Source organism: Ambystoma mexicanum, chromosome 1q (genome assembly GCF_040938575.1).
Source record: "Ambystoma mexicanum isolate Mex_15411 chromosome 1q, UKY_AmexF1_1, whole genome shotgun sequence".
Classification (NCBI taxonomy): Eukaryota; Metazoa; Chordata; class Amphibia; order Caudata; family Ambystomatidae; genus Ambystoma; species Ambystoma mexicanum.
This window is the reverse complement of record NC_090922.1, coordinates 1482776920-1482790209: the sequence shown is the minus strand read 5'-3', so window position 1 is coordinate 1482790209 and position 13290 is coordinate 1482776920.

Here is a 13290-nt window from a genome sequence, read left to right as displayed (position 1 = left end):
GCAATTGCTTTATAAATGGCTGCCAATTCCGCTAACTGACTGCTCCTAGCACCAATTCTCATCCCTATACGCGGAACACCTTCACACTTCAACCAGACATTCCCTATTCCTGACACTAATTGTTTATCACTGTCATTTTCAATGTGAAAGGAACAACCATCAACATATACAGTTGGCAAGTCTTTGCATGTTTTTTCATCAAAAGCTTTATGTGGTGATTGTTCAAATTCCTGCCAATTAGGTTCCACTTCTATTTCATTTGATACTGGTTCAGCTGCACAGTCATGTAAATCTGCTAAACCTTGAGCAATTGGGCTTTTTTTTTTATTTTGGCCATATCTCACTTCTACAGGAAAACCCTGACCTAATTCTTTTACTCTCCAAAAATTGCAAAGGTTGATGATTTGTCTCAATAATCACCTTTTCTCCCTGAATAATGGGGCGGAAATGTTGTAGCGCCCACACAGTGGTTAATAGGGCCTTTTCACATTCATTGAATTTAATTTCAACTTGGGAAAATGCCTTACTTGCATATGCAATGGTTTTGTGATTCAAATCCTGTTTTTGTGATAACAGTGCTGACATACAATGTTCAGAGAAACCTATTTCTATGAAGAAATCCCTGTCCTTTATGGGATATGCTAAACATGGTGCCTTTGCAAGACATTCCTTTAATTTAGCCACTGCCCCATTTCCAGGGTGTATTCAGTTTAAGCAGTTTGGTCAATGGTTGATTGATTTCAGCATAATTTCAATGAACTTTCTGTTATAGCCTGTCATTCCTAATAGACTTTTTACCCCTTTCACATTTTTTAGGATCTTTTGTGTATGGCTTCTATTTTCTTCTTTTGTGGATTTAGTCCATGTTCAGTCACTTCATGGCCTAGAAAATTCACCTTTTTCTTGCACCATTGTGCTTTTTGTAAAGATACGTTGGCGCCTGCTTTCTGCAATTGGCCAAGAACATGTCTTATTTCATCAAAATGGCTTTTCAAGCTTTCATTTTTTATCAGGACATCATCCACATAAATTATGGTTCCTCTTTCTGCTGCATCAGGCATAGCCTTTCTCAGAAATATGCCAAATTCACTCCCACTATTGACATACCCGAATGGAGTTCTAACCCATGCGTATTGAGTCTTATAAAATGAAAAGGAAAATAAATTCTGTATCTCCTCTGCCAATTGCACACACCAATATCCAGAGGTGAGATCTAATGTGGTGAACACTTTTGAACCATGTACCTGAGCTAATCCCTGATCAATGAATGGCAGTGGCCATCTGGATACTGGCACTCTTTTATTTAACTCTCTCAAATCTGCACACAGTCGCCATTGACCGTTTGGTTTTAACACACCTAATATAGGTGTGTTGGATGTGCTACGAATGGGCCTGATGATTCCCCGCGACTCCAAATTTTTAATAATCTCTGCCAATGATTCTAAACATGCCAGCGGTAGTCTATACTGGCGTACAAATACTGGGCTTCTGCTACACCCTACCGGAAGTGTGGCCACATGTAAATTGGTTAGCCCACAATCATAAGCATCTTTTGCAAATACATCTTTAAACTCCATAAATATCTTCCTCAATTCATTCCTATCCTCCTAGTTGTCACATGCATCCGCTAACAGAATCTGCTCCTCTACCATTTTGGGGAATTCTGGAAAATGTTCTGGCATGGGAATCTCGGCGCTTTCCTCTAATTGTGTGGCTGTGTCTCTTTGTAAAGCTGCCACATTTAAATGTTTTGGCATATCAGCTTCCACTTCAATGGGCTGATTTTCTATTTCATTTTCATTTAAGTTAAATGTTATGCAATCCTCTTGATGACAGCACACTGTCTCGCTTGAATCATAAGGGTACACAGAATGAATTCCAAATATCCCTTTGGGCTGAGAGTCCAGGTATTATGGCAATTCACCCTTAGCATCTACATACTTTTCAGGGATATTTCCAATCACCATGTTATTTAGATCAGCTATGTAATGTGATTTTTGTATGGCCATTCGTACTGGGGAGTTTTCCTCTAAATGAATATTCTGATAACCTTTATTATTCACCATAATTTTTACAGACCCTTCACCCACAAATACCAATGTAATGTATTCATAATCCAGGCCTTGCCGTTTTATGGATTCATTCAGACATACAAATGCATCAGAATCTTTTATCTGCTGTCCATGTTTGCATTTCAGTGTTATTGAAAACTGCTTTGTGAATGCAGGGATAACAGTATCTTTCCTCGTGTGTAATTCAATTGCATAAGGGACCAGCTGTGCGCAATGATAAGCCCTTCTTTTGTCTTCAAATTCAGGTGCCGGCCCACCTATGTGTGATCATATCTTTTGATTAAGGAAATCTAGCACCATACACATTCTGTGCATGTCATTACCCATGTAAAAGTCATTTTGTGTTCCACACACTATCCAACCATTATGGTAAATTGTTTTTTGTCCAATGCTAATTTTCAGCATGCATCTACCTGCAATTCGGTTTTCAAAGTCTGGACCGTCCAAACCAGAGACATACTGGTTTTTAATCCTAAATTTCGGGATCTCCTCCGTTTCCATTATTTTTTGCAACAATTTCTCATTAATGAAGCTCCTTTCCTGTTCAAGCGCTAAAGTGGCTTTTATTGTTTTAGAATAGTCATTTATCCCAACATGAACCCATGGTTGTTCATCTTCTATGTGTATTTCAGCAAGAGTGGTAATATGCTTTTCTGAACCTGCTCTAGGAGCAGTATCCGGTTTGCATGTCTTCTCTTTTAAATAAAAACGTAAAGTGTGCTCATCTATGGCAGTTTGCCATTCTTTCCTTGGGTCTAAGTATATTTGTGCAGGTAATTTTTTATTTTCACTCTGCATCTTGTCTTGACACATTAATATAACAGTGACGCTAGGTATGCAACTATTCTGGAGATACACCTCCACTGCATCATTTGTTTTTGCAACGTTGTGACATTCATTTATATTGCTGTTTTGTGATTTTAGTTTCTTAGGTCTCGATGTTTTTTTGGTTAAGGACCACAGTAATCCATTCACCTCATCTATGAGCGGAGATAATCTTTTCAGGCAATCTGTTCCCATTAGAAATGGAATATCACAAATGGATGTGACCAATACCTCCCGTTTCATTCTGTGTTTACCTATCTTTATGTCAACCTCGGTGGCACCTATAATAGGCACCTCCTCCCTGTTAAAATTATGCACTGGACCTTGATTCTCCTTTACTGTGATCTGATTCTGCGGGGATCTCCCTTCATTGATACTCTTTAGTAATTCATTAGACATAATTGTGGCCTGTGCGCCAGTGTCAACCATTGCAAATGTATGGCATTTTTCTTCCACAACGATGGGAGCATAATACCTGCCTTCAACTTCCTCTAACACACATAGGAAATGCAAATTCTTACTGATTTCAGGGCTCATCTTTCTCAGGCCTTTTTCACTTTTGGCTAAGCACATCGGTAAATGGAAAGACATTTTTCCCTCCTTTTTGCTCATTCCTGTGTGAGAGACTTTATTAATTTCCCCATGTTCAGAGGTTTTTTGAAGTGTGGCCACCGTTCACCCATCCATCCAGGTATCATCAGAGGTCACACTACAACCCTCCAACTGAACATGTGTAACAAGATCACTTGGCAATTTGTCATTGTCTAATTCTGTGCATTTGGGATTATTCAGTATGGTACCAGCCCTTTTAACCTCTTCAAAAATATGTGGTTCAAAGACTTCTTCAGGTGATTGACCTGTACCCTCCTTTTGAGTATTTCTTTTTCCTGCCTGTGTTTGGTCATTGTTTGGATTGCCCAGGGAAGGAGCTATAGCATCGACACTTACTCCCGGTTCACTGGTATTCCCCATGCATGAGTCATTTTTCTTAAACCTGTCTCTTTGTTCTTTTGGGTTTTCAGGTTTTCCGATTTCTTTTGTACATATCGCCAATGTTTGATTTAGTTCTAGGTTAAACCGTACCTCTCTTTTAGAAGTATTTGCATTTTCTGTTACATGTTCATGTATTGGTATTTTCACTTTTAAATGATTAGGCATCTCAGAGTCATTATGCAACATTACATCAGAGCAAACTGTCTTTTCAGCGCTGCAGGTATCATAAGTACTTAGTCACTTTTCAGAAGCCCCCCGATCATTGCTATGGCCATCTGCCCCCTCCTTTGATGACTGTTTTTGTGTTGTGCAGAGCTTTCCTATTTGCTCAGCCAACATTTTCACTTGGGCCTGAAGGCACTGGAATCTTTCCATCTTTCTAGAATCCTCTGTGTGGCCTAGATCGATATTGGTTGTTTTCTCCCTGATTGGATCTATTCTGATACCTCTCAGGAGAATGATTTCTATTGGGAAGGTTCCTGAACTCTTGATTCATTTGCCGAGGGGAGCGGGGTGCACCCATCCTTTGGTTGTAGTCCCCTGGTGGGGAATCATTGTACTGACGTGAAGTGTAATTCATGTTATGTCTCATGGCTTGTCTCTCAGGTTGTGGGTACTGGCCCCTATGTTGATTCCCATTATCAGCAAATCGATCCACATATCGGGGTCTATCCTGATTACCATATATCATGGTATTGGGATCAAATCTGCTTTGTGTCCCCAATGTCTGATAAGGATCATCATTTCTTTGATCCTGATTTTGTCTCTGGTTATTGTTCATACCTGACATATCAGGTCGATAGCCTGCCCGGGGCCTATCTCCTAAGTACCTGGGGCTGATGTAACTCTCCCTATTACTAGGATCATGTGATTGGAACATTGGTGCAGTGTGTGATGACCTTTGTTGATTACCCCTCTGTTCAGGTGCCAAATTATTTTTACTTGGACTTTGAGCAGACTCAAGGGACATTTTGGCTGACCTGATTTCCATCACTGTTGCTGAGGGTTCTTTAGATGTAGGTCTAGTATCTCTTATTTTATCACTTTCTCTACCCTGACAATATAGTACCTCATATAGTTTTGTGCTTTGGTGTACAATCCATTCCATGGACTTGTCACGGTCAAATTCACGGACCAATTGGGATATGATGTCTTTCTGCAGCCCATAGAAGTAGGCAGTTTTAAACTCATTGGAATTGGGGTCAAAAGATACATCAAAGCGAGAAAATGCTCTTTTTAAGTCTTGTAAAAACTGGCGAGTGGATGTATTAGGCCCAGCAGTGATTGTGTAAAGCGACTTTCTTTGCCTCCTGCAATGACTGGAAAGGAGAGAAATGACACCTGATCTCTTTTTCGAACTCTGCCCATGTCATATTCTGCTCTTCATTCAATCCTCTTATAATACTGGTCCTTGGGGCATCTAAAGTTAAATGAAAATATTGCCTGTACTGTTCCCTAGGTATCTGTAGTGCTTTAAAAATGTCATGAACCGCTTCTAAGTGATCCTCAATGCAGCATTCCCCTCCTTTTTTAAATGGTTTAATCAGGGCTTTAATGGATTTCATTATCTTTATGGGGCTACTTGTTGCAATGCATGGAATTGCACTACTTGGTGACTCAACCCTGGTTCCAGGTGTATGGGATTGGTGGCGGCCCCCAATGGGAGTATCAAATCCCCCAAGGGCGCTGCAACCAAGTTCAGTCACCGGTCCAGTCACTGGAGCGCTAGCCCTTTGGGTAGAAATAGAATTCACCGCAACTCCATTGAATGGGGTACCCTGCCGCCTCTCCTGGGACATGGGAATGCACATTTGCTGTTCTAAGTCCTTACACTTTTTAAGGAGCCTGTTTGCTTCGTTTTGCAAATAGTTGTTTTCATCACTCATTTTATTAATTACCTCTTCCATGTCGCACATTTGCATTTGGCACTCATTAAATTCTTTATTCCTCTTGTCTCTTTCTTGACGCATTTTCACCATTTCTTGTTCCGCATTTTGGAGGTCACTTTCTTTCTCATAATGTTCTTTTTGTAAAATCTGCATCTCTGACACAACCTCATCTTTATCTTGTCTAATGTGGTCCACCAATGCTTTTAAGCGTACCAATTCTTGTTCACTGTCCTCAAATCGTTTCTTGCTTTTGGACAATTGAACATCAAAATCTCTGCATTTTAACTGCATGTCTTTTTGGCATTCATCCAATTCTGCTCTTAACATTTCCTGATTTTTACTTGCCCCATCTAAGTCAGTCTTTAACCTGTTAATTAGCTGGGTGTCATTTTCTTGCATTCGCAGGGACCTATTCAAAATAAACCAGATTTTGGCGCAACTCTTTCTCTGCATTTTTATCAGCTGCATTTAATAACCTTAGACGGCAGACCTGAATTATGATGCCTTCTGCAAAAATATTGTCTAGTTTTTCTTTCTGCACCTCACCCTGAATGCGGTCATGCCATTCAGAGGTACTGTTTGATGACCACGTCCCATGTGCAAATAACTTTGCCTCTAAATATTGCACTAGGTCTGAGAATGTGGTTTCCCTTTGAGACATTCTGAAATTCGTTTTTAGTGACACACTGCTATTATGAAATGGGTTTCCTTTAATGTACAGATGGCGGTGTGAGGCACACTTGCCACGCCCAGTAGGTGCTCTATGATCACTTTCCCGGCCTGCAATGCACCATAAATATGTAGGGTATTTTGTGTAGATTTGGGGCCTAGCTGTATTTTCTTACCGCCAAAAATAAAGTAATTCAGCAATAATCACTCCTTGCATTCAGATTGGGTTTGGTATTATAGTAATATAGTGGATATGCATTATTTCAGTATACAGATACATTTAGTTGGTATGCATTTTGTTGTGGTATAGTGATGAACATCATTTCTTTGTTTTATTTGTGGCCCCAACATACTTAGACTGTTCTTGTGATCTCTAGAGGCCTCAGGCTTCTACATTATTCAAGAACACCACATTTTCATATGGAATGCCACTTATGGCTGTTATCACTGATTTATCTACACCAGTGAGCTATGCTTCCATAAAGTATTCACAATAACAGGTGGTATAATCACTAATTTATTTACATTAATGAAACTATTTCCAGAGGCCTCTTTTTCTGCTGACTCATATATGTCCAGCGAACTATTTCATTATGTTCCACTCAGAAATCACACACACATATATACACTGAGTGGAACCACGCACACAGCTATTTATATTTGCTCATAACATTACTTTATCTGCATAGAAACTTGGCGCTTTAAGCATAATTTCCTCTATGGCATAATATTTATTTTACACACCAAATGAAACAGAAACAAGAATACTCTTAGACAGACTGTGTTATCACAATTTCATTTTACAATGATACATTACCATTCGTGAGACAATCCTCTTGTGAAATAAAAACATGATAAAGACAAAATGCAAGAACACTACGAATTTCATTTCATATTTGCACAGGAGAGAGAAAAAAATTACATAGTTTGTTTTGCCTTCAGCTGGCAACATTAAAATGTGTCATTTGAACACAGTGAAAAGCTATCGCTATGCTGCCTGTCTAAAATAGGTCTCATTCACATACCGCACCGTCACTTTCATACAAGATAATTACCAGCGAGTTGTAGCTGTTTAGCACGCGAACTCCCCGGACTGGTCGCTTTCTTTAAATGGCTCAAGGCTTTCCTTCAAAGCACCCCAGCGAGGACATGCAGTTCTGATCTGCGGTCTCTCAAGCCGGTGCTTATTGACTGGAATCTTCAGTCTGGGAAAGTCAGCAATGGACTGGGACGGCACTTCTCAATCAGGAAACCCCATAGAAACTCCAGCCAAGTCTTCCCCAGAGCTGTGTAAAATGTCCTCTCCGAAATGTACCAGGAGACCTCTGTTACAGCCCTTAAGGTGACGTGTCACCAATGAAAATGCACAATAATCTATCCTCCTCTTTTAACAATGGCTTGGCTTATACGGTTTAGCAACTGTATCTACTCATTTCCTGGCATGCAGATTTCACATCCAGCTAACACAGTGAACAGAGAAAAAAAAATGAATCCAAGTGCACGTTTAAATGACTTTCAGAGCCTGTCTTTTCCACCTCAAGTTGCACTGGAGAACACATTATGATGTTATTTGATTAAGATCATGTTAGTACTGTTAATTATATTAGTTCATTAATCCTTTAATGTGTCTCCTGCAACAGAGGCATTTCAGGAGAAAAAAAAATGGTGCAATTGCTTGTACCGCATTATAGCAATACATTGATCTCATGCAGTGGTGCTGCACTCCAAAAACACGCTAAATAATCCTACATGTCCAAGCCTGCATCTCTGGAGCCACCAATAACACGGCTGAACTCTAAAATCTGCAAGGAACTTGCCAATCCTACTGCAGTCTCCGCCTCCCTCTCTGGCCCACTGCACAGACCACCCACTTCTCCAAAACTCTGGACATCCTGTCCTCACTGTCATCTGCTCCCCTCCCCTTTTTTGCCTCCCTTGGCCCCCCCTCTCTTCCATCCTCACACTGTCCTTCTCTCCCGTTGCACCAGATGAGATCTCTAGAGTTGTCCAGTCTGTGAAAGCCTTCTCTAAACAGGTGCTCCTCCGGAACCATCAAGGACAACAGTGCCTCTCTCGCCCCAGCCTTGGCTGACCTTTTCAACCATTCCTTTGCCACTGGCTCCTTCCCACAGCCTCTTAAGCACTCTCTTGTGCACCCTCTCCTAAAAAAGCGGTCTGCTGCCTCTTCTTGCCCAGCTAACTATCGTTCTATCTCTATCACCCCTTTCTTGGGTAAACTCATAGAGGTCATCCCCCAGCTGGCCTTCCAGTTCCGAAATGGCTGTCTTCTTCCATGACCACCCGCTAGTTTCAAGGCATCCAAGGGCACGGAATCTGCTCTCCTGAACACCCATGAAGACCTGGATTCAAACACTTCCTCAGTTCTGATCCTCCTCGATCTTTCTTCTGCCTTTGACACAGTCAACCACTCCATCCCCATAAATCGTCTAAATGATAACCTTGGCATCACGGACCAGGCACTGGCGTGGCTAGCTTCCTTCCTTTCAAACAGACCCTCCTAACTGCAAATGGGTCCTTTATCTCCCCCAGCTCCCTCTCTACCTGTGGCATCCCTCAGGGCTCTATCCTATGGCCATGGCTCTTCAACATCCTCCTAGCCCCTCTGGCCCACTTAATCTTCACCTTCTCCCCTCATTTCCAGTGTTATGCAGATGACATACAGCTCTCCTTTAAGCTTCCATCCTCTACCTCCTTCCCCTCATCTCTGACTGCCTGACTGCTATTCAGGCATGGTGCTCTGCCAATGATCTCTGCCTTAATGCCAACAAGATGGAGATCCTTTTCATTGGAACGATCCTTGTGATCATCTTTGAATCATGTGATTAACCTGAGGGTATTCTCCCAGGTAGACCTCGGGAGTGCCTTATTCAGCCAAGGACTGGCCCTCCCAGATCCCAACCCGAGGGGTAGACTAACAGGGGAGGTTCTCCTGGGTAAGGGAACCCAGGGGTGTGTTTGGGGAAATAACCAAGGGAAGAGGTGGTATTATACCGGGCGAGAAGGTGCGGAGGGTGAAGTCCATGAAGCTTTTGTAGGCTCCAGATCTATCCCCCTTTCCTCCCAATGAATCTCCCTTAGCCAAAGCCAACAAGCCATCTGCATCTGGAAAACCCATAAAAAACCCCAACTCCCAGAATCCCTGCTATCCTGTATTTTACCTGGCTATTCCCAATCATTCTTCTTCACGTCCCTCTGATAATTCATTGCCGAATACCCAATCTCTCTTGACAAAACACTGCCGTTCCCACAATCCTCTCTTTTCAGTTCACAATCCCGGCTGTGCCCGTTTGTTTCATAAACCCTACCAATCCTGTCCCTCTGATTGTCACATCTACAGTTCCCACAAACCCTCTTACTCATTGGACAAGCCCTACAAAAACCACCCTTCCGAGAACACCATGAATAAACCGCTCTAGTACGAGGGTTATAATCCCATTCAACACCTCTCTATATCCCATAGGATAGTCGACACCCCACGAAAAACAACACACAGGGATAAAAGGCGGAGCACAAGAGCACAGGATGAGCAAGGCAGAACGCACAACGTGAGAGCTAAATCAGCACGGCAGTTCAGGAGGAGAAAGACGGCCCATACAGAGAGGGTGACAAGTAGAGAAGCAAATTTGTTCTTTCTGACCATGGCCTGTGAAACCTCTGCAAAGGGAATCGTAGAACCGCAAACAATAGCCAAAGTGTGTTGCAGCAGATGTCAACGGTACACAAGACCGTCCTCTGCTGATTACCAAGCCGGGTAGAGATGCTCGTCTTTGTGGTACCAACCTTGACTTCAAAGAGAAAGAAAGCCAAGCGGTTCATCACAGCCGGTGAGTCGAGGGGAGAGTTGATAAGAAACCAAACTGTGTTGAACGAAAGTAGCAAACGGCTAATTTGAACTATGAAAGGCTTAAAGAGCTATTGATGGAAAAGGGGGAAAACCAGCAACAGAGGAGTCCGGCACCACGTGTGTGCTCGCGCAGGAAACTCTGGGCGATTACTCAATTGTAGAAACTATCGTAACCAGAAGCCCTTGGGAAAAGGTTAAAAAGTGGTGAAAGTGGTCTTACAGGGGTCTTGTAAAATCCTCTGTACAGTCAAAAGTATTTGGCCAACACATTTAATTAAAAAAAAAATGTTATTAAGATATGATTTATTACAAACCTTTATCTGTGAAATGCATATAAAGCCAGATATATAAGAAGAGTATAATTTGTTTTAAAAAGAAATAGAAGAAAACCTTGTCCATTTACCATTAAATATAGTCATTATTTAAAAACCTCTTTCAAGAATTGGATCAAGCCAAAAATTCATTAAAAATGTTCTCTCAATAGGAATGTCATCCACCAATCTTCCACTGTATGTTTTCTTTTCCCTGATGATGTATCCGAGGTATCTAGTTCTTAGCTTGGGCTGTCCCGTTCATAACAGGACAATATGTTTTAACTTTCCGCTCCATCTCTCAAAATCTACAAGTTAGGTTATCCACATTTTTTTTTTATAGATTGCTTGAGCTTCTTTCATCAGGAAAATGTTCAGACGGAATCTCAGAAATTGGTCACGATATATTGGGCTCTGGAATTTCATCAGATATCTTAGCAAATTGTTGTATGCCCTCGTTTCCTTACACTTGCTTGATATCTTATGTTTTTTTAATTGTTCTGTCTGAATCCAATCCCCCTGCCATAGCTTTTTCTTGACTTGGGCAGGATTTGCAACTAACAAAGGTTTTCGTTACATTTGGTTTTCCACTGTTTAAGTGGGAAGTCCTCTATTGCGACACCTGCACAGAGTATCTGGTATTGTATGGAGGGGCATTTCCAGCAGAATACATTTCCTGTATAGAGAGAGAGTTTTCCAGACTGTCATAGCATAAATTGAGAACAAGGTTGGTTCATGTCTGATAACTGATGTAGGAACCCTCCTCTATATACAGAGAATTTGTCTCCAAAATGAGTCCTCTAAGGAAGGTCATATCTCCAACGAGGAAGACGGGAATGCTTCCGCTCCATAAATCAGAATCGGAATGACCTTGACTTTGTATGATTCCAATACAGGGCAGATTGAGAACCTCCCATAGTTTTTGTGGAATACCAAGCCTTGAGCTCTGAGCTTCTTGTTTTTTGTTTTTAGCTCTAATTAGGGAGGATTATGATTGATTGATTTAACATTTGTTATGCGCAAATCCTTCGGTAACCAAGTAGGAATCCTGCATCTAGCCGCAGATGTTACTATGCTTTGTCAGTTTAAGTATAAGCATCGGATTCCTAAATCAAACGAACAAGAACGTTATCAGCTTTTGATATTGATATTTTATTTCTATCGCGCTCGTACACAAGTGTTTCAGAGCGCAAGGCAAGGAAGGGGAACAGGGGAGAACAAAACAGTGATCTTACTAGGCCCAGTGACATTGAGAACGCACAAGTGCATGGGAGAGGGGGAGGGTAAAAGTGCATGGAAGGGGGAGAAGTGGAAAGCGCGAAGCAGAGGAGAAACAGATAAATAACAATAAATAAATAATAAAGGCAACAAACAGTGGTAGTGCAGCCAGAAAATTGCAAGTGCTAGGTTTAAGGCAGCAAACAGGGTAGGTCTGATAAGTGCAGGAAGAAAAAGGGGGTGCTGTATGGGTACAGATACAGACCCCAGTGCAAGGGGTGGCCCGGAGGCAGTGCGGGAGGGTGGCAGGGTGAGCAGGTACGTGGGCCCGGAGGATAGAGGGTGGCCAGGTGCACAGTGCCAAGGGAGAACAGATCAGCAGGGGAGAGGGGGAGCGAAGGCAGAAGAAAAGAGGAAGGTCTTGAGGTGCTTCCGGAACCGGAGATGGTTCTCCTCAAGTTTTACAGTGGCAGGGAGGCTGTTCCAGATGGAGGCCCCAGCCGAAGACAGAGATCTACCCCCAGCTTGTTTCTTTGAAGAACGATTGACCTTGAGGCAGTTGGAGGTAGAGGAGCGAAGAGCTCGAGAGGGGAGGTATTTGCGGAAGGATAGCTGAAGGTATTTTGGAACCAGGCCCCAGAAAGCCTTGTGGACGATGCAGAGGGTTTTGAATTTAATCCTTGCATCCACTGGGAACCAATGGAGAGATTCCAGAGCTTTGGGCGGAAAGCAGCAATAGAAGGGGCATTCCACAACTCAGCTGGGAGTGAGTTCCAGAGGCGAGGACCTTTGATGGAGAAACAACAATCCCCCTCGAGTAGCGTGATAAGAAAGAGGAACAGCCAACAAATTTTGGCCGAATGAACACAACGCTCAAGAGGGCTGGTAAAGCTGAATTTTGGATATCAAATATCTGGGTGCTGTTCCTTGAATACATTTGTAACTCAAACAAAGTGTTTTAAACTCAATCCTTTTCCTGACTGGCAGCCAGTGCCATTTCCTCCGATAAGTGGCGATGGGAGCACATTTTGGAATGTTATAAATCACTCCGACGGCAGCGTTCTGGGTTGCCTGCAGAAGATGTAATTGGCTTTCTGAGGCACCCAAAAAAAGGGTGCCGCAGTAGTAGAGCTTGGAGTTCACCATGGTCCCTACTATCACCGCCCAGTCCATTTCTGGGATGACTGGTAGAATAGATTTCAATAGCCTAAGTTGATAAAATACATCTTTCACTGTCTCTGAGACCTGTGCATTATAATCCAACAATGCTTGCCAAAGGCAGCCAAGATTTTTTTACTTTATTGGAAAAGGAAGTATTTGCATCAAAGATAGCATGACAGGAATAAGTGGCATGGTAATCATTAAGAAAATTTTTGGGGACAAACACGATCACCTCTGTTTTGTTGGGATTAAGCTGAAGTTTGCTTTCATTTATCCGGTTTTTTATG